The sequence below is a fragment of the Triturus cristatus genome, chromosome 11 (assembly GCF_964204655.1).
Source record: "Triturus cristatus chromosome 11, aTriCri1.1, whole genome shotgun sequence".
Taxonomy (NCBI): domain Eukaryota; kingdom Metazoa; phylum Chordata; class Amphibia; order Caudata; family Salamandridae; genus Triturus; species Triturus cristatus.
In genome coordinates this window covers 914,507,256-914,529,535 of record NC_140594.1, presented here as the reverse complement: position 1 = coordinate 914,529,535, position 22,280 = coordinate 914,507,256, and positions in this window count along the sequence as shown.

Sequence of the window (22,280 nt, the reverse complement as noted above, 5' to 3'; positions counted from 1 at the left end):
TATATGGTATTATGTGTGTTTTGGAATAGGGATTGCTGGTTATGGTGTTTTACTACAGTGTGTGTATATGTACATTAGTAGTATACCGCATAATTTTAGGTGTTGATTTCAAATTGGAAGTGCATATGTTGAGTTAAGGTATTAGTGATGAGACTAGTTTTTATAAGTCTCTAGAGAGGTACAGTTGAAATATGCTTCATAATTTTTTGTGTTTGGTTTAAAATTGACATTTGTTCTGTGAATTTATGAGGTGTCGATAGTGTTATGGTAGAGAGATATCCATTTATGTTTTCAGTAATATGGTGAGACTTATAGCAGAGAAATGTGAATGGTTCCTGCTTTGTATTTGGATAGTATACTGCATAATTTTAGGTGTTGATTTCAAATTGGAAGTGCATATGTTGAGTTAAGGTATTAGTGATAAGACTAGTTTTTATAAGTCTCTAGAGAAGTACAGTTGAAATATGCCACATAATGTTTGGTGTTTGGTTTAAAATGTAAGTTTGTTCTGTGAATTTATGAGGTGTAGATACTGTTAGTACTCATACACTCTTCCAATAACTCATCCAGCACTATCTACTTATCCAATCACTTTGTCAATACCTAAGCACTTAGAAATTCACTATGCACTCTGTTTGCAGGACTGTAATCATTCCAGTTACTAGTCACATACTTATGCAATGGCCTAGGCACTAACACAAGTACAGCTACAATACTCTGTGCACTATCCATGAAGACCTCTAACCAGCTACATACTACTGATTCACTCCTGTAATTACCTAGGTAGTATCCATGCAGTCTAGGAATCCTCCAGTCAGTCCCATGCACTTCACCAATCACCTATCCTATCACTCCGCCAAAACCTAAGCACTTATAGACTCATCGTGCACTCTGTTTGCAGCACTGTAATTATTCCAGTTACTAGTCATGTATTTATGGAATTGTATAGCCACTAACACAAGTACAGCTGCAATATTCTGTGCACTATGCATGCAGACCTCTAACCAGCTACATATTATTAATACACTCCTCTAATTACCAAGTTAGTACCCATGCAGTCTTGGAATCCTTCAGTCAGTCCCATACACTTCCCCAATCACCCATCCAGCACTATCTACTTATCCTATCACTCCGCTAATTCTTAAGCACTTATAAATTCACCATGCACTCAGTTTGCAGCACTGTAATCATTCCAGATACTAGACATGTATTTATGGAATTGTCTAGCCACTAACACAAGTACAGCTACAATATTCTTTGCACTATCCATGCAGACCTCTAACCAGCTACATACTATTGGTACACTCCTCTAATTACCCAGGTAGTGCCCATGCAGTCTAGGAATCCTCAAGTAGGTCCCATGCACTTCCCCGATCACCCATCCAGTACTATCTACTTATCCTACCACTCCGCCAGTACCTAAGCACTTATAAACTCACCATGTACTCTGTTTGCAGCACTATAATCATTCCAGTTACTACTCATGTACTTATGCAATGGCCTAGCCACTAACACAAGTACAGCTACAATATTCCTTGCACTATTCATGTAGACCTCTAACCAGCTATATACTATTGGTACACTCCTCTAAATACCCAGTTAGTACCCATGCAGTCTAGGATTCCTCCAGTCAGTCCCATGCACTTCACCAATCACCCATCCAGCACTATCTACTTATCCTATCACTCCACCAATACCTAAGCACTTATAAACTCACCATGTACTCTGTTTGCAGCACTATAATCATTCCAGTTACTAGTCATGTACTTATGCAATGGCCTAGCCACTAACACAAGTACAGCTACAATATTCCTTGCACTATTCATGTAGACCTCTAACCAGCTATATACTATTGGTACACTCCTCTAAATACCCAGTTAGTACCCATGCAGTCTAGGATTCCTCCAGTCAGTCCCATGCACTTCACCAATCACCCATCCAGCACTATCTACTTATCCTATCACTCCACCAATACCTAAGCACTTATAAATTCACCATGCACTCTGTTTGCAGCACTGTAATCATTCAAGTTACTAATCATGTATTTATGGAATGGCCTAGCCACTAACACAAGTACAGCTACAATATTCCAAGACACTATCCAGGCAGACCTCTAACCAGCTACATACTATTGATACACTCCTCTAAATACCCAGTTACTACCCATGCAGTCTAGGAATTATCCAGTCAGTCTCATGCACTTCCCCAATCACCCATCCAGTACTATCTACTTATCCTATCACTCCGCCAATACCTAAGCACTTATAAACTCACCATGTACACTGTTTGCAGCACTATACTCATTCCAGTTACTAGTCATGCACTTATGCAATGTTCTAGCCACTAACACAAGTACAGCTACAATATTCTGTGCACTATCCAGGCAGACCTCTAACCAGCTACATACTATTAGTACACTCCTCTAATTACCCAGGTAGTACCCATGCAGTCTAGGACTCCTCCAGTAGGTCCCATGCACTTCCCCGATCACCCATCCAGTACTATCTACTTATCCTACCACTCCGCCAGTACCTAAGCACTTATAAACTCACCATGTACTCTGTTTGCAGCACTATAATCATTCCAGTTACTAGTCATGTATTTTGGAATTGTCTAGCCACTAACACAAGTACAGCTACAATATTCTGTGCACTATCCATGCAGACCTCTAACCAGCTACATACTATTGATACACTCCTCTAAATACCCAGTTAGTACCCATGAAGTCTAGAAATGCTGCTGTCATTCCTATGCACCTCATCAATCACCCATCCATCACTATCTACTTATCCTATCACTCCGCCAATACCTAAGCACTTATAAATTCACCATGCACTCTGTTTGCAGCACTGTAATCATTCGAGTTACTAGTCATGTATTTATGCAATGGCCTAGCCACTAACACAAGTACAACTACAATATTCTTTGCACTATCCATAGAGACCACTAACCAACTACATACTATTGGTACACTTCTCTAAATACCCAGTTAGTACCCATGCAGTCTAGGATTCCTCCAGTCAGTCCCATGCACTTCCCCAATCACCCATCCAGCAGTATCTACTTATCCTATCACCTCACCAATACCTAAGCACTTATAAACTCACAATGCACTCTGTTTGCAGCACTGTAATGATTTCAGTTACTAGTCATGTACTTATAGAATTGTCTAGCCACTATCTCAAGTACAACTACAATATTCTGCGCACTATCCATGCAGAGCTGTAACCAGCTACATTGTATTGATACACTCCTCTAAATACCCAGTTAGTACCCATGTAGTCTAGAAATGCTGCTGTCATTCCCATGCACTTCACCAATCACTCATCCAGCACTATCTACTTATCCTTTCACTCCGCCAATACCTAAGCACTTATAAATGCACTCTCCTTGCACTATTGTAATATTTTAGTCACTTGCCATGTATTCATGGAATGATAGAGGTACTAACCATGCAGTTCCACAATCACATGTGTACTACTAATGCTGTGCTCTACTATCTCACACAATACACTCATACAATTATGCAGGTAGCACTGTTCCACGGCTCAAATCATTGATATAGCTTCTTTATATGTATTTTTATAATTGGACATTGAATATGTTCATATAATTATTTAATTATATTAATTTGTCTTCAAAACTTTTCTTTTTTACAGATATTTTGCATAATTATTAAGAAAGAGTTACAATGACAAGAAAACAGCAAAGAAAAAGAGAACGAAGAAAAGAGGAATATGTGAAAAAAAACAAAAGAGCAATTAGATCAAGTACAACATGGATTTTTCAAGAAAAAGCCTTCTGGTAAGAGAAATAAAGATTTTTTTTTTAAACTTATAAACAGTGTTTCAAATTCTAAAAATAAAGAGGAGAGAGACACAACAGTGAAAGAAAAGCAAAAGAAAAATGTACATAAACGTGCAAAATTGGATTATCAGAAAAAGAATTATGTTGGAAGCAAGAAGAAACAATTTTCAGAAATGTGAAAAAGATTGTATAAAAGTAGAGTACTCCAAAATTTACTAAAAAAATGTAACAAATATAAAAAGAGAGCAGCATTTTACAAACAAAAAAAGGAGATTCTAAGCATCATTGAAAAAGCATTTGAATTGAAAAGAAAAATGTTTATCTTAATTTTAAAAAGATTGAAAACCTTAAATACAATAATGCAGTCTATGAAGGAGAAATGTAAAAGAAAAAGAATTGTAAAAAGAACTAATTTTTTGTAAAATATTTTCTGGGGAATGGAAGCATACTTCTAGTATGGAACCTTTTTTTAATGAAGAAAGCTACTTTCAACAAAATTCATTAGTGCATGCAGTTGATACCTGTGGTCGTTGTTACGAACTAAAAAATGGTTGTCCAATTGAAAAAGAAAAGAAGGTTCCTAGAAACGTTGAAGAAGTAATAGCTGAGGAAGTTCAAGGGAGACGTACCCAGGGTCCAGTGTTTACATGGGACTGTAGTAGTATTTGTAGTATACGTCAGGAATCTATTGATATTTTAGTAAATTTCTTAAGAGAATATGGAAGAAAGACTGTGAAACAGAAGATTAAGATATTACAAGGACTGGATCCTTGCAAATTGGGAAAAAATACAGGGTTGCAAGGTCATTCTCTGGCTTGTCTTTCTAGGAAAGTGTGTCAAAGTCGTTTCCATCATTTAAGAATGTTAGCAGTACATCATTCCGAAATGTGGAAGTTAGTAAGAAGATTATACTATGTGAAAAGTCCTTCATTATGTCTAAATGAATTTAATACAGCTCTTTTGCATGGTTCAGGGTTGGATGTAAAAAAGGTTTGTGATCATATAGAGTGACGTTTCTTTGCTCGTGAAGAGGAGTGCAGAGAAAGTGAGAGTTTGATACATGTAGGTGTTGAAGAAGAAATGCAAGATACTACTGATGTGAAGATTGAAAAAGAAATAAGAAAGTTTAAAGTAGTTTCTGGTGAAACTCCCAGCTATATGTGTATTTGTTGTAGACGTACTGACTATCAAATTCAAACTTGGAATGTAGATGTGTTTTTAAAAAGTGAAAAGGAAAACAATGATAAATGGAGAGAATTTGCTGCTTATCTGTTTGTGGAAGGTTGTTTTGAGTTAGATGATGTACAATGTATTTGTAAATTTTGGTACAATAAATTAGAAGATAACAAAATGCCAGCTAGAGCTGTCCATAATGACTTAGAATTAGTAGCTATACTTCCAGAACTTAAAGATTTAAATACATATGAGGCCATCCTTATTCAATCTGTGCACCCATTTCAAGCTATAATTGGTATGGAGCCTAACACAGGTAAGCTGCCTCCAACAGATCTACAAAGATGTTTAAAAGAAAGAGTTGTGTATTTACCTTTAGATTTTAAGAAATGTTTTGAAACTGTAGGTGTAGAAAGAGAGGATACTGAACCTATAGTCATTCTTGTTAATGGTGTACCCACAAAGAGTCGGAAAATATGGCAAGAGTTAGTAGATGATTTTATGAAAGTCCAAAAAGCTGCATTATATCTGGTGCAAAACAATATTTACTATACAAATGTAAATGTAGAAGAAGAAGAAATGAGTTTAGAAGATGAACGACACATTTCAAGTGGACAAATAGAAAAAGTGGAGAACTCAAGAAAAGAAGAAATTTATGAACATTATTCTATACACCCTCTACATTCAAAAGAACTGATAGGAGATATTATTGAATTGTTCCAGATGAAAAAAGCAAAAGGAACTCCCATGAGTGTATGGGAAAAAAGTTTGGAAGCTCGTTGTTTTCCACAGCTGTTTCCTACTGGAAAAGGTGGACGATATGATGAACAACCAGTTCAGATTCCAGCTTCAGAATATCGTACTTTACGACTGCACTCAGAAGAACCAAGATTTTGCCAGTGTATTCCATATGTGTTTCATCTTTTATTTGAAAGTGATCTTTCTACCCTTTCATATGCAGTCAACCTTATATTAAAAACAGGAACTCATCTTTCTGCAAAGGAATTTATCGACAAAGTTGAAGAAAGAGATGAACATTTAGAATCACAGTTAATCAATTTGATGGCATGTCAACCTGGCACTAATGAATATTGGTATTGATGTCATGGGGAACTAAAATGTATGTTAAGGAACTTAGGAACCCCTACGTGGTTTGTTACACTTAGCTGTGCTGAGTACGCTTGGGATGATTTACTGGAGTTTCTACGAGAACAAATTCAAAAATAGAAAATATTGAATTGAAGACAGCTGGAGAACTGTGTTCCCTGGATCCTGTAAATGTTTGCAGATATTTTAATCATAGGTTTGAAGCTATGATGTCTTTCATCTGTAATAAAAAGAATCCACCTATTGGTGAAGTTATTGATTTCTTTTGGAGAAAGGAATACCAAGTTAGAGGTGCTCCTCATATACATATGCTTTTATGGATCAAGGATGCACCCACATTTGGAACTGATTCGGATGAGACTGTTGTATCTTTTATTGAAGACTATGTTACCTGTGCGATTCCGAAAAGAGGAGGAGAAAATACCTTAAGACAGCAAGTTTTACGGTTTCAAAGTCATCGATGTGGAAAATATTGTCGACGGAAATACATGTCCAAGGAAAAATTTTACACAAAATGTCGATTTGGTTGTCCACGTCCAGTAATTTCCAAAGGAAGAGTGAACAGTTTTATGTCAGCAGTGAAGCATACTATCACTCGAAAATCCTCCAAAAATACTTATAATATAAAAAGAACAGAAGAATCTAAATACATCAATGATTACAATCCAGTGACTTTAAAGATGTGGAATGCAAATATGGACATACAATATGTTGCAGATAGCTCAATTGCTGTTGCTCGCTATGTCATGTAATATATTACGAAAAGTGAGAAGACAGAATTGAAAATGTGGTAGGAAATTTCACAGGAGAAGACACTTAGCAAAACATTGTACAGCTTCAGCTTGAAGATGCTTTCACATTGAGAAATTGGATCGTATGAATGTTCAGATCGATTGACATCTGCAAGTTTATATTCAAAGTCAAGAGAAATCATCTGGATAAGTCTAGGTCTTCCTGAGACACGAAATCGTGTTTTGAAATCTGTACAAGAAATTGAATACTTGGCACTGAATGAACCGGAAAGTACAGATATTCTGAAAACAAATATGTTGGATACGTACTATCCAAATAGAAGTTCACATCTGGAAAAGATATGTCTATATGAAATACTGCAAAATTATAGTTTTAAAATAAATGTTACGGAAAATATAATTGAAGGAAAATATGCTGTAATTGGATCTGAAGGATGTTTGGTAAAGCATGCCAAAGGAAATTTGATTAATCACAGGAAACTAAGTTGCGATTCTCCAGATAAAAGAGAGTTTTTCTATTTAGCTCTTCTGCAACTCTTCAAACCTTGGTGGACTGAAATGGAATTACTTGAAGATTTTGACTGCTATGAAGATTCTTTCAATGTATGTTAAGATAGTATTGAATGTACAATTTTTCCAAATTATCTCCAAATGCTGAACGAAGAGATTAATCAAGAATGTACTATTGCAGCTGAAATAGCTAGAGATAGTTCTCAAGCTAGTCAGAGTTCTGCTCCACAAAGTCAAAATCCACTAGGAGAAGCCATTCTTGAAAATGAAGCGGCTATAGCAATGAGTGAATTGGAAACGGTGATGCAGCAAGCACAAAAGGAGGATATTGATTTGGAAAATTTAGAGGAACTTCTGAACAATGAACAGAAAGAAATATATCACCAAGTTACACAACAGATACAACATGGATTACTGCAGGAATACAATGATTGCCAATGTACATCATTTAAACCTATTCTTATGTACATCAGTGGACAAGCTGGAATGGGGAAAAGTTTCTTGATCAAATGTTTGTCTACTTATCTACAGAAAACAACGGATTCACATTTTCTTTTGTTGTAACTGCTCCAACTGGGTTTGCAGAACACAACATTAATGGGATCACATTACATCGTCTACTTATGTTACCAGTAGAACATGAAAATCAGTTGGAATATCACAAGCTGTCTGGAGACGCTTGTTTTGAAGTTTCAAGAGAACTGAAGAAAATGAAACTTCTGGTAATTGATGAAGTAAGCATGGTGTCAGACTTAATGCTTGTGTTTGTACATTTGAGGATGCAGCAGATTTTTTAAAACAAATTACGATGTTTTATTTGTAGTAAAATATGTAATTGTATTTGGAGATCTACTACAACTCAAACCTGTGAAAGGCCAACCAGTTTTTAAGACCCTTCTTCATGAAGACATTAAAAAATCATTGGGAAGTATTGGAAATGTAAATATTTGGACTTATTTTGAATATAAGGAACTTATCAAGAACATGCGACAAGCAAATGATGAAGATTACGGAAACATTCTTCAAAATATTAGAATTGATGTCTTCATAAAGGATGGAAAAAATGCTTTCGAAAGTTGGCTACTGCGAAACTTGTTTCCAAAGCAAAATATTGCACCTGAAACAATCTACCGAAAAATTGTAGAAGCAAAATTTATAATTTGCCTTATGCAACACTGAAAGAATGCTCTACATTCAATGAAGAACTCTTGAAACTGGAAAATGAACCGATAATGAAAATGGTAACCACTGATAAAATAGAACATGAAGGAGTAACTATTCTTTTGTCAGAGAAATGACAGTAAAAATTAGACTCTTTGGAAAAATCAATATCTAAGACTGCTGGTTTGGAAAAGGCCTTATATGTATCTGTAAACTGCCGGATAATATTACGGCGTAATTTAGATGTTGAGAAAGGTTTAGTAAATGGAGCCAAGGGGAAAGTTGTTGACTTTGTTAGTTATGCAAATAGAGATGGAATTGAATTTTTGAAGATTAAATTTGATCAGATTTAAGAGGTGAAACAGATTGCATGTTGTTCTGTTCGTTTCTTGCTTGTAAAAGATTTGTATGTTCGTAGAAAACAGTTACCTGTTTGTTTAGCACATGCAGTGACCATTCATAAATCTCAAGGTTTAAGTGTAGACAGTGCTTTGGTAAACATTGGAAGTACCGTGTTTAAGAGGGTATGGCATATGTTGCATTGTCCCAAGTAAGAACTTTATCTGGATTGTATCTGATTGATTTTGATGAGTGAAAGATTAGTGCAGATGCAAATTGTGTATGAGAGTATAATCGGTTAAGAAGACTGTATGCTCCCAACTTAGGTGAATATCCTGTATATGAAAAGCGTGTAGTATGTCAAATATAAAGTTATGAGAAACTCTGTAGTGAGGTTGAAAAGAAGAAAAAAAATCAAGAGTATGTTGAGAATGCAAAGAAAAAGAAAAAGGACACTGTTCAAGAAATTGTAGGATATCTATTAGAAAACATTTCAGGTATCAACTGCTATGCTAATGTAGTTGTGAATGTCATATTTTTTCTAGAACGTCTCCAACAACAAATTATGGAAAATTGAGAAAAAGATTTTGTTCTTTATTACATTCTATTCATGAAAAGTTAACAACTGATAAAACTAAAATGCAAAGTGTTTCTGGCATTCGGAATCTTATAGATATATGTTCTGGTTTTTCACAATTTACACAGAATGTACAGCAAGATGCTCAGTAATTTCTTATGTTTATGCTTGCAGTATTGGAAGATAAAGGAATGCAAATTGAAAATCTGTTTGGACTACGTTACAAATGGGATCATACATGTGACAGCTGCTCATTTTCATCTACCACTAAAATAGACACTGAACGATTCATATATTTAACATTACCAGATTCTTTCAACAAATTAGTGAAATCCGCTAATGAAGATATGGAATGTACTCACTGCAAATCGGAAATGTTGTCATCATTATTTATAGAAAGATTTGGACAATATATCATTTTAATGCTGCAACGTTGTAGACCAGATGGAACAAAAATGGAAACCAAAATTAGTAATTTTGTAGCAGGTCAAGTGTCTATTTCAGGAAGAACTTTTAAAACAGTGGCTATTGTTTTCCACGATGGACCAACTTCAACATCTGGACACTATACTGTGTATTTAAGATGCAATAAAGGATGGACACTATGCAATGATGCACAACTAGAGTTCAAATGTTGGTTGCCTTTTGAATTACCAAATTCATATTTAATATTTTTGATGACAAAATTCTGAGAAGATGTCAACATGAATGAATGAGTATATTGTGAATATTTCCACTACAAATTATTTTAGATACATCATTCACCCTGTTGGAAACATGTGAATATGAATTTAAAAGTCTATCTTGGATATCCTCATTGCAAATGTTTTCAGAAACATCATTCGTCCTATTGGGAAGGTGTGAATATGAATTGAAAAGTTTATTTTGGATATACTCAATGGAAATATTTTCAGAAACACCATTCGGGCAATTGAGAGGATGTTGATAATTATGGTTTGAAATATTGATTCTGTTCTTTTATATTGCATTTGGAAAATTGTGTTTGAAAGAAGGCGGTCATATATGTGATCTTTGTATTATACACTATGTTACGAAGGATGTTCATTTGTAAAAATGTAAATACAGAGTTGAGTTTGTTGTAGATATTTTGAAGACACATATGTTTTTTTTAGCAATCTTATTGATTGTATTTATTTGCACGCTGTCACCTGATGATTAATATTGAAATCACTGTGTATGGTGAAATTCAATAGAATCTGAAGACAGCAAAAAAGGCAAATTGAATATGTGATGTAATTGTATAATTATGTTGTGTTATGAAAACTATAAAATTATATGTAATAACAGATTTTTTTTCTTCTCTTTTACAGACTCTACTACTAAAGTTTAAAATATTTAAAATTTACATTAAAAAAAAAATAAGTGAATTTTTTTTCAATTAGTTTCATATCCACTTGAAAACAGGTAAGATTAACTCACCCAAGCACTACCTATGCCCTGGTACGATCACCTGTGCACAATCTATACAATACACTAACCACCTAAACACTACTTATTTACACCTTCAACTACTCAGGTAGTACCCATGCAGTCCAGTAATAACACTGTTACTCCCTATGTACTCGTGCTATCACCCATTAGCACAATCTACTTATCCATTCACTCCACCAATACTCAAGCACTTATAAATTCACCATGCACTCTCCATGCAGTACGGTAAATATTCACTCAGCTTCCATGTACTCATACAATGACCAGCACTAACTCATGCACTGCTCCAATATCCTGTGGAGTACCCATGCAGACGTCTAACCACTTATACACTACTGATTCACTCCTCCAATTACCCAGGTAGTACCCTTGCACTCCAGCAATCCCCCTTTCACTCTCTGTGCACTATTCCAATGACTCAGGCAGTACCATATACTAATCCAATCACTCTGTAAATACCCAAGCACTTATAAATTCACCATACATTCTCCTTGCAGTACTCTAATCATCCAGTCACTACCCATGTACTCATGCAATGACCCAGACACTAACACATGCAGTGCTACAATCACATGTGGACTATCCATGCAGTCCTCTTACCACCTACACGCTGCTCATTCACAGCTTCATTTTTCCGGGTACTACCCATGCTTTCCAGCAAACACACTGTCACTCCCCATGCACACCTCCACTCACCCAGACAGTACACCATACTTATCCAATAACTCCACCAAAACCCAAGCACTTGCAAATTCACCATACACTCTCCTTGCCGCACTCTAATCATCCAGTCACTACCCATATACTCATGCAATGACTCATGCACTAACACATGCACTGCTACAATAACATGTGCACTATCCATGCAGTCCCTGGATGCCCCTAAATGCTTGGATGCTTTGATGGATTATTACTACACGGTCAATCCTAGCGTGGGGGGCAGCAACATTCCAGAGATAAAGGAAGGCCGTGGGTCGGAACTGTCCGAGACCCCCCTTTGTGGCACAACAGACTGTGATGAATCATTCCTGCCTGCTGCTCCGGAGCCCACTTAGGGTAAAGAAAATGCTTTAATAATTGAAACTATCTCAGGACCTACTATAGGCAAAATGTTTGTTCTCAGGACTACGAAGTCCAACTTGCATTGCGCGCACAGAGCGCGGAGCGTGAATAAATATTGAAATGAGAACCACCTGTGTTTTTCAAATTGCAGATGACCTTCGAGAAAGAGGCAGGAAGCTTCGAAACGCGTCAGGTCGGCGACAGGTATCAGAGCAGCATTGCAGGATATTGTCAATGTGGGAATGCCGGATGGTACAGTCTGCTTAGAGTGCGCCCCTAAATGCTTGGATGCTTTGATGGATTATATATATATATATATATATAAAATAAAATTAAATGGGATTCAGGTACACTAGACTAAATTTACTTTAAAATTCACTTTAAAAAAACAGAGGTTTGAGGCACGATATAGTTAAAAATTAGCATTTAAATAACCACTGAAATTCACTGAAAAAACCATAGGTTTCAGGCACGTTATAGTTAGAAATTAGCATTTAAAAAACCTTAGAAATTCGCTGAAAAAATCAGTGAGTGCGTATGTAGTGACTGGTGATGGTCTGTTGATGGTTTCGAGAATGGTAGTCTGTATTTTAGAGTGGGTGTATCAAAGGTTAAATTAGAGTGTTAGGAGGTGCATCAGATTTTGATGTGGTGATGTCATCAGTGATGTCATTTGAGATATCATCAGTGAAGTCATCAGTGATGTCACTGACCATGTCATGAATGATGTAATATGTGACGCCATCAGCAGTGCATTGCGGGTGCGCGAGTTATAGTTAGCTGAACTAACTATAACGGGGGAATTTCTCTGGTTTTGTACGAGTGAAATGTCCAACTAACTATAACGTCCCTGAAACCTATGGTTTTTTCAGTGAATATATATTATCTACTGGCGGTCGCCAGTAGATAGTTATAGTTAGGACCGTGTTTCCATAGGAAATCTCTAAATTCTATTTTGAATAACTTTGGCGCCGGTTGACGAATCCTCGTGAAATTTTCAAAACTAATGGGGCGCTCCGTTCAGCTCCTACCCTGAAAGTCTCGGGATAATTTGTCAAGCGGGGGCCGAGAAAAAAGGGGGGTTCCAAAACGCGTTTTCCCAATGCATTTTTCCATAGGACCTTTAGACACAGCTACAGCCCGAACGGCTGAACAGAATTACTTGAAATTTGGCAGAGAGGTAGCCATAAGGTCAAGGAAGTGCCTTTTGCAGGTCTGGTGTAAATCTGTTCAGTATTTCCTGAGACAATAGCATTTAAAAGCATATCAATATCTATACGCGCGTACCGTGCGCGCACTGAGCAAGCCCTGTGCGCGTACCTTGCCGTGCGCGAGCGTAATTCTGATTGGTTGTTAGATGTCAGTTAACATTCGAATCGGTAGAAATCAGGAAGTGTCGGCCGCCATTTTGTCTGTAGCACTAAAAAGGAAAGGTGGAGACCGTGAACATGGGGCAGGGTAGGGAGTTCTAGACCCCCTAGTCATTGTCAGGGGGGCACAGTAGGACCACGAAGGGCAAAAAAAAGATTTTAATTTTTTAAAAAACATCGCGAGGTGCGCGCACTCTACGCGTACCCGAGAAAACCTTAAAAACATCACGAGGTGCGCGCACCCAGCGCACCCGAAATAAAAAAAGAAAAAAAAATCACTTTTAAGTGTTTAGATATTAGGTGGCTCTAAAAAGAGCCCTTGTGTTCATTGAGTGTTTTTTGGTACTTACAAGTAAGTACCGATGCAGAGTCTAAAGTTCAAGAGGAAGACTCTGTTCCCTTCATCATTGAAATGTACACCGTCTCCTCTATAAATGTCTTGCATGTTGTAACGCAAGTTGTTGTGGTATATAGAACCCATACCATAGTCTCTGAGGAAAGCAGAAACAGACTTATTGACGTGCTTTCTTGCTTTGTCAATCTGCGGACAAAATTGGTTGGACCAGTTCCACTTTTGCCTTTGGCATATATTAGAATATACAAAGGCAGTTTGTGGAAAAAGTGACATCAATTGCACAAAGGTGTCCTTAATAAGCATTTGCAGACCTACCCCAGTTAAAGTGCCTAGGTCATTTCCACCACAGTGCACAATAATAAGGTTAGGCTGTGGGAGATGTAGAAAGGTTTTCACCAAAGGCATTAATTGGTGCCACTTTAACCCTCTCTGACCAATCCATTTAATGTCTACATTTGGCAAAGCAAGGTCTCTCACCATACCTCTTTTTTCTGCAAAGTTTTCACTCCAGAAGACATAGCTGTGACCTACAATCCACACTGTGAACATCTTTCAAGGAGAACAGGATGCATTCAGGAGGTGTCTTTCAGTAGAATGGCAATATGAAAAGAAAGACAGTTGAAAAATGGAGGCATACATACTTTTTTTTAATAAAAAGAACTCATTGGCTGTTTCAAACCATTCTACACTAAAAACTAGGCTGTATGTTTATATTTTTAAAAGCATCTTTTGGATTGGTTCAGAAAAATGTGTTCCCACTGAACATTACTTTGGATTTGCTGTTAGGTTTGAAAAGTCAAGCAGTCTTGCTCTTTGGATTTGAAACATTGTCTGCTGAACTTCTGACCTCTCTGCTCACACCTGTGTTCCATGAGCTGTTGCTATGGTAGCAGGCAGAAGTCATGTTGGGGGAAGGGATGATTTGCAAAGGGGTTGAAAGTTGCAACCAATAGAAATGTGTGATTCAATTTGAAAAAATGTGGGAAGGACTGTGATTTTACATTAACATGTATTTGTGGGAAAAAAGAGAGGGAAAAATTGCCATTTACTGGTTGTGGAAAGAGGAGAGAGGTGTGCAGCTCTGAGATTCTGGATCTGATAATCTGCTGTTTGAGTGCCACATTTCTTTCTCAACTAATTAATTTTAAAGGTGAGTTATGAGTTTGAGAGGGGAAGTATGTGGTGTATTTTGATATAAATAATAGAATTGTCATTCTTGTTTTAAAGTTGTGTTTTACATTTTGTGGTTTAGAAGATATTTAACTATCTTGAACTTGTAAGATATTATGGAGTATGTCTTCACTGTAAGTTAAGGTGTAGTGGTATTAGTGAGGAATATTGTTTTGTGACTAGAATTACATCATGAGTCTGTCTGCACACAGGATTTGTTGACAGAGATTTAATTCGTGTTGCTTTTGTTCTGTTAGCCTTGCACTCGCAGAAAAGGGGTAGTTTGTTATCTTAAAGTGTGATGGTTAGCATTCAGCAGAAATCATTTACTGACCAATGAGAGGCAAATGCAAACACATTTGAAAAAAGTATGGTACATTTTCCTACCACTTTAAAAGTTGTGTTTTACATTTTATGTTAAGGAAGATATTTAAGTGGCTTGAACATGTTATATATTATGGAGTATGTCTTCATTATAAGTTAATGTGTACTGGTATCACCCAGGAATACTGTTTTCTACCTAGAATCATACCATGAGACAGTGAGCACACAGGAAATGTAAACAGAGATTTCATTCCGGTTGGTGTTGCTCTATTACCCTTGCACTCGCAGGAAAGGGGCAGCTTGTTTTTTGTAACACTCTAGTCTAATCAGTCACCCTCTAACACATGGTCATGGTCTCAAGGAGCTGTTAGGACATGTGCTCCTTTCTGCCTGTCTAAACTAGAAGGAACATGTGTCAGGCTGTTACAGTAATTATCACTTGCTCTACCCCAGTAGTAAATGTGCTTTCAAATTGACAAAGGAAATATCGCTTTCTGCCTAGAAACGGACCATGAGTCTGTGTGCACACAGGAATTGTTGTCAGCGTTTTAATTTGTGTTGCTGTTGTTCTGTAAAACTTGCACAGTCAGGAAAGGCCCAGCTTGTTTTCTTCAAATGTGTTGGTTAGCACTCAAAAGAAATCAGTATCTCAAAAATGTGAGGCAAATGCAAACACATTTGAAAATAGCATGGTAGATTTTTCAACAATTCTTGCAATGGCTGAGGTGGTTCCTACATGTTGAAAACTCCAATTAACCCTTACCACACATGTACTCTTACACACATGTCTGTACTCTTCATGCAGTTGTGGGAGTCTCCATGCAGATCTCTCTTGCAGCTGACAATACACAGTCTCCAGAAACACACTCTTTGCACACACGCAGCAGCTTCTGCTACACTCCCATGCGTAATAGTCAGCTCTGTGTGCTGTTTCAGATAGCAGTGTGTAACGCAAACAGATTCAACGTCACCAAGGCTCATTTCCTTTGCTCTAGTCTAATCAGTCACCCTCTAACACATGGTCATGGTCTCAAGGAGCTGTTAGGACATGTGCTCTTTTCTGCCTGTCTAAACTAGAAGGAACATGTGTCAGGCTGTTACAGTAATTATCACTTGCTCTACCCCAGTAGTAAATGTGCTTTCAAATTGCCAAAGGAAATATCGCTTTCTGCCTAGAATCAGACCATGAGTCTCTGTGCACACAGGAATTGTTGTCAGCGTTTTAATTTGTGTTGCTGTTGTTCTGTAAAACTTGCACATTCAGGAAAGGCCCAGCTTGTTTTCTTCCAATGTGTTGGTTAGCACTCAGCAGAAATCAGTATCTCAAAAATGTGAGGCAAATGCAAACACATTTGAAAATAGCATGGTAGATTTTTCATCAATTCTTGCAATGGCTGAGGTGGTTCCTACATGTTGAAAACTCCAATTAACCCTTACCACACATGTACTCTTACACACATGTCTGTACTCTTCATGCAGTTGGGGGATTCTCCATGCAGATCTCTCTTGCAGCTGACAATACACAGTCTCCAGAAACACACTTTTTGCACACACGCAGCAGCTTCTGCTACACTCCCATGCGTAATAGTCAGCTCTGTGTGGTGTTTCAGATAGCAGTGTGTAACGCAAACAGATTCAACGTCACCAAGGCTTATTTCCTTTGCTCTAGTCTAATCACTCACCCTCTAACACATGGTCATGGTCTCAAGGAGCTGTTGGGATATGTGCTCCTTTCTGCTTGTCTAAACTAGAATGAACATGTGTCAGGCTGTTACAGTAATTAGCACTTGCTCTACCCCAGTAGTAAATGTGCTTTCAAATTGCCAAAGGAAATATCGCTTTCTGCCTAGAATCAGACCATGAGCCTGTGTGCACACAGGAATTGTCGTCAGCGTTTTAATTTGTGTTGCTGTTGTTCTGTAAAACTTGCACATTCAGGAAAGGCCGAGCTTGTTTTCTTCCAATGTGTTGGTTAGCACTCAGCAGAAATCAGTATCTCAAAAATGTGAGGCAAATGCAAACACATTTGAAAATAGCATGGTAGATTTTTCATCAATTCTTGCAATGGCTGAGGTGGTTCCTACATGTTATAAACTCCATTTAACCCTTACCACACATGTACTCTTACACACATGTCTGTACTCTTCATGCAGTTGTGGGAGTCTCCATGCAGATCTCTCTTGCAGCTGACAATACACAGTCTCCAGAAACACACTCTTTGCACACACACAGCAGCTTCTGCTACACTCCCATGTGTAATAGTCAGCTCAGTGTGGTGTTTCAGATAGCAGTGTGTAATGCAAACAGATTCAAAATCACCAAGGCTCATTTCCTTTGCTCTAGTCTAATCAGTCACCCTCTAACACATGGTCATGGTCTCAAGGAGCTTTTCTGCCTGTCTAAACTAGAAGGAACATGTGTCAGGCTGTTACAGTAATGATCACTTGCTCTACCCCAGTAGTAAATATGCATTCAAATTGCCAAAGGAAATATCGCTTTCTGCCTAGAATCAGACCATGAGTCTGTGTGCACACAGGAATTGTTGTCAGAGATTTAATTCATGTTTCTTCTATTTTGTAAGAGTTTGACTCGTAGGAAAGGATCAGCTCATGTGATAGGATTTAAAAAGCTTTTTAAAAAAAAATGTAATGAATTTAAATTACATAAAGGTATTTTTTTTTAGTTTTTTGCAGGTATTGGTGAGCAACAGTGAAAAAATATAAAGATGCCTATAAAGTCAAGAAAAAGAAAAGAAAAGAAACAACTATATTTGAAGACGACTGAAAAAAAAAATAGGAGGCGAAGCACGTGTTGGAAAACAGAAAAAGTCTTCTGGTAAGCAAACTAAAGAATTTTTAAAAAATATCTTAAAAAAAAAAAATGATCGAAAGATGCATTCAAACAGTGTTTCAAGTACAAAACAACAACAGAGTCGAAAGCAAAAAGAAAATGCTAATATAGACTCAGAAGTTAGGAAGAGTGACTTAACACTGAAAATAGATTTTAAAAACATTCGTCAAAAAATGTTTCGGAGAAGAGTGATGTTAAATTTGCTGAAGGATGTGAAAAAATATAAGAAAAAAACACCATTTTATAATAAAAAGAAATTTATTGAAAGTATTGCTATCAAGGCATTAGAAATAAAAAAAACTATTCATTTTAATTTTGAACAGGATGCGTAGATTAGATAAATTAGTGAATGCAATGAAGTCACAAAGCAAAAGGAAAAGAGAAGTTAAAAAAAAAACTTTTGTAAAGTGTTCTTAGGAGAATGGAAACAGTTCAAGTACTGAACCATTTTTAAATGAAGAGAATTATCTTCAAAGTAATAGTTTGGTGCATGCAGTTGACACCAATGGTAGAGCTTATGAAGTTAAGGATGGTTGTGTAACGGAAAAGGAGAAAATGGTTCCAAGAAATGAGGAACAAGTGATGGCTGATGAGGTTATGGGAAGACGTCCTAAAGCCCCAGTGTACACTTGGAATTGTAGTAGTATTTGTACTGTGCGTCAGGAATCTATTGATAAATTACGTGACTTTCTAAGAGAATATAGTAAAAAGAGTGTTAAACAGAAAATTAAGGTGCTTCAAAGACTAGATCCATGCAGAGTGAGAGAGAATACTGGTTTGCAAGGACATTCTCTGGCTTGTCTATCTAGGAAAGTGTGTCAAAGTGTTTTTCACCATTTTAGGATGCTGGCTGTTCATCATACTGAAATGAGAAAGTTTGTGAGAACATTGTATTTTGCTAAAAGTCCAGCACTAAAGTTAAATGAGTTGAATAATGCTCTGTTCCGTGGATCTGTATCAGATGTAGTGAAGGTTACTGATGAAATTCAGTTTTGTTACTTTGGTCCAGAACAAGAAAGTGCAGAAAATGACACAGTTATTGATGAAAATGTGGAAGAGAATGTAGAACCCACTGTTAGTAAAAATGTTGATGATGAAATGACAAAATTTGCTATCATCTCTAATGAAAGACCAAATATTACTTGTATATGTTGCCGGAGAAGCCATTACAAAAATCAAACATGGAATGTTGATCTGTATAAAAAAAGTGAAAATGAAGATAATTATAAGTGGAAATATTTTGCTACATATATATTTCTGGAAAATTGTTTTGATTTGGGTGAAGATCAGCGTAGTTGTAAATACTGTTATAACAAGTTAGAAGAAAATAGAATGCCAGCTAGAGCTGTACATAATAATTTAGAATTGGTTGATATTCCTCCAGAACTTTCTGATTTAAATACGTATGAGTCTATACTCATTCAATGTGTCCATCCGTATCAGACCATAGTGCGTATGGAGCCAAAAACTGGTAAATTACCTCCTTCGGATTTACAAAGAGGTTTAAAAGGAAGAGTTGTCTATTTGCCATTGGATTTGGAAAAAAATATGGAAACAATTGATGCAGATACTTTGGAAACTGAACCATTAGTTATTCTGGTTAATGGTGTACCTACAAAGAATAAGAACATTTGGCAGGAGCTGGTGGATGTACGAAAAGTACAGAGAGCAAATTTGTATTTGAAAAAAAATAATAAATGGTATGAAGCCGTTTATATGGATGAAGATGAAGAATAAATACTAGAAGACACAGGAATACCAACTAGGCAACTTGAAAAAGTGGATAAGTCAAAAGAAGAAGAAATTTATGAACATTTCAGCATACATCCTCTTCATTCTAAAGAAGTTATGGGAAACGCTATTGATCTGTTTCAGATGAAGAAAGCACAAGGAACTCCCGTGAGTGTATGGGAGGAGAGCTTGGAAGCTCGTTGTTTTCCCCAGCTGTTTCCTACAGGAGAAGGAGGACGATATGATGAACGTCCAGTACAGATTCCTGCTTCTGAGTATCGGACTACAAGACTATATGCAGAAGATCCGAGATTTCGTCAAAGTATTCCTTATTTGTTCCATCTTTTATTTGAAAGTGACTTGTCGTTCTATTTATTTTCCTGTATTCATGAATAGATAGTCACAACTCTGTAGCATTTTACATATATTAGTCATCAAAATGTCTCAGTATTAACTTTTCATGCTTATTTTTTATTAGGGCTATAATTTAGAATATGGATTTTGATTATTCACTACTATTATATTTCTTGATGATGTCCTTTATAGGTTATTAGTGCATGATTTATCTATCACATGCAATATAGTTATTTTATCTATGATGAATATTTGACCTATTCTTAGATATTTATATATTTCAAATCCTATATCTTTATCAATATTTAGTTTACTATGACTTAAATCTTCTAATATATTTCCAAAATGTTATAATATAAATGTTATGCTCTCTTAATATGCTATCCTTTAAAGGGCAGATTTTATATCCCTTTATATTCCTTACCAGCTTAGTTCATATTTTCTATTTTTACTTTATTTTATTCTTTCAGGGTTTTCTTTCCTAGCTTCTCATATCAATGTTATTGGCCACTTTAAATTTTTTCCTTCTTTTTTCTCTCTTTAAATGTTCTAGCCCTGGATTTTCCTTATTAATGGAGTCCCGGCCCAGAGCGGTGCTATAGTGCGCCCAGACCCGCGGTTAAAAGTCTATTGTTATTCTATTATACTCTTTGTATTATTCTTTTGTAGTCTATAAATCTTTCTTTATTTGCTTTCTATACTTTATCTTTATTTATCTTTCTTATTGGTGGCTTTTGTCCTCTCCTCTTCTATATCCATTTCTATCACATCTTTTTGCAAGTCTCTCTCTTTTTTTTTTTAATTTTATTTTATTTATTTATTTTTATTTCTAACATGGTCCTTGCTCATGATTTATTTGCTATATCCTGGAATGTCAATGGATTAACACACTATATCAAACGGAAGAAGGTTCTTTCCTATTTACAATCTAAAAAGGTGGATGTGGCTCTTCTTCAAGAGACTCATCTAAATACACTCGAGTCTGAAAAACTTTGTAGAGATTGGGTGGGTAAAGTTATCCACAGTAGTATCAGCAATGGGTCTTCTTCAGAAGCAGGCCCTACTCGAAAATGTGGGGTAGCAATCCTTATCAGAAAAGCATTACCAGTTTGTGTACTTAAAACATGGGAAGACTCACAAGGCAGATATGTTTTTGCAAAAATGTGCATTGGTAATATTCATATATGTGTGGGTTCAGTTTATGCTCCTACTGGTGCTAAAAAAGATTTCTTTCTACGTTTGAATCGTTTGCCGTCGGAGATTGATGCCTCACAATACATCATCGGAGGCGATTGGAACCTGGTGAGAGATCCAATTTTGGACAAAACTGGACCTCTTGATAAGAATAATGCAGCGGACAGAGCCCTTATGAATGATATCATTGCAGACAATGGCCTTATAGATCATTGGCGCTTATCACACCCAAATGATGTTGAATATACATTCACATCTCCCTCCCATGGCACCTTATCAAGATTGGATTACTTTTTAATTTCTCAAAGAACGGTCCAATAAATCCAAGATTCTTGTATTTTGGAGGCATCCATCTCTGATCATTCTCCGGTCCTCTTGTGCTACAGACTGGGACACCCAAACCAGGTCGTAAACCCTGGAGAATGAACATCCAACGTCATAAAACACCCCTTGGTAAAAAAACGATTGCAAGAACATCTTCATGATTATCTCACATTTAATCAAAATTCAGTGGATTCTCACAGGGTCATATGGGCTGCTGCTAAAGCTGATATTCGTGGTAGACTTATGCGAGATGCAGCCCAGCTCAACAAACAAAATATTGCTAAACAAAATCAATTGGAACAAGACATTACCAATTTCACACATTTATATACTAAAAGCCCTACTTTACAAAATCGAAAATTACTGGAACAATCACGCATGGCATTAAATTCTCTTTTCACCGCCAAGGCGGAATATGCCTTACAAAAAATGAAAGGAAGACATTATGAACAGGGTGAAAAAGCGGGTAGACTTCTAGCAGCACAATTGAAGCAAAGAGAGGTTGCTATGGCTATCCCTGCTCTACAATCCTCTAAGGGTTCCATGTTAACATGTCCTCAGGATATTGCTAATGAATTTGCCATATACTATAAATCGTTATACACTCCAGACGCCCATATAGATCAGGGTAAAATGTTGTCTTTTTTAAATGGATTAGAACTACCATC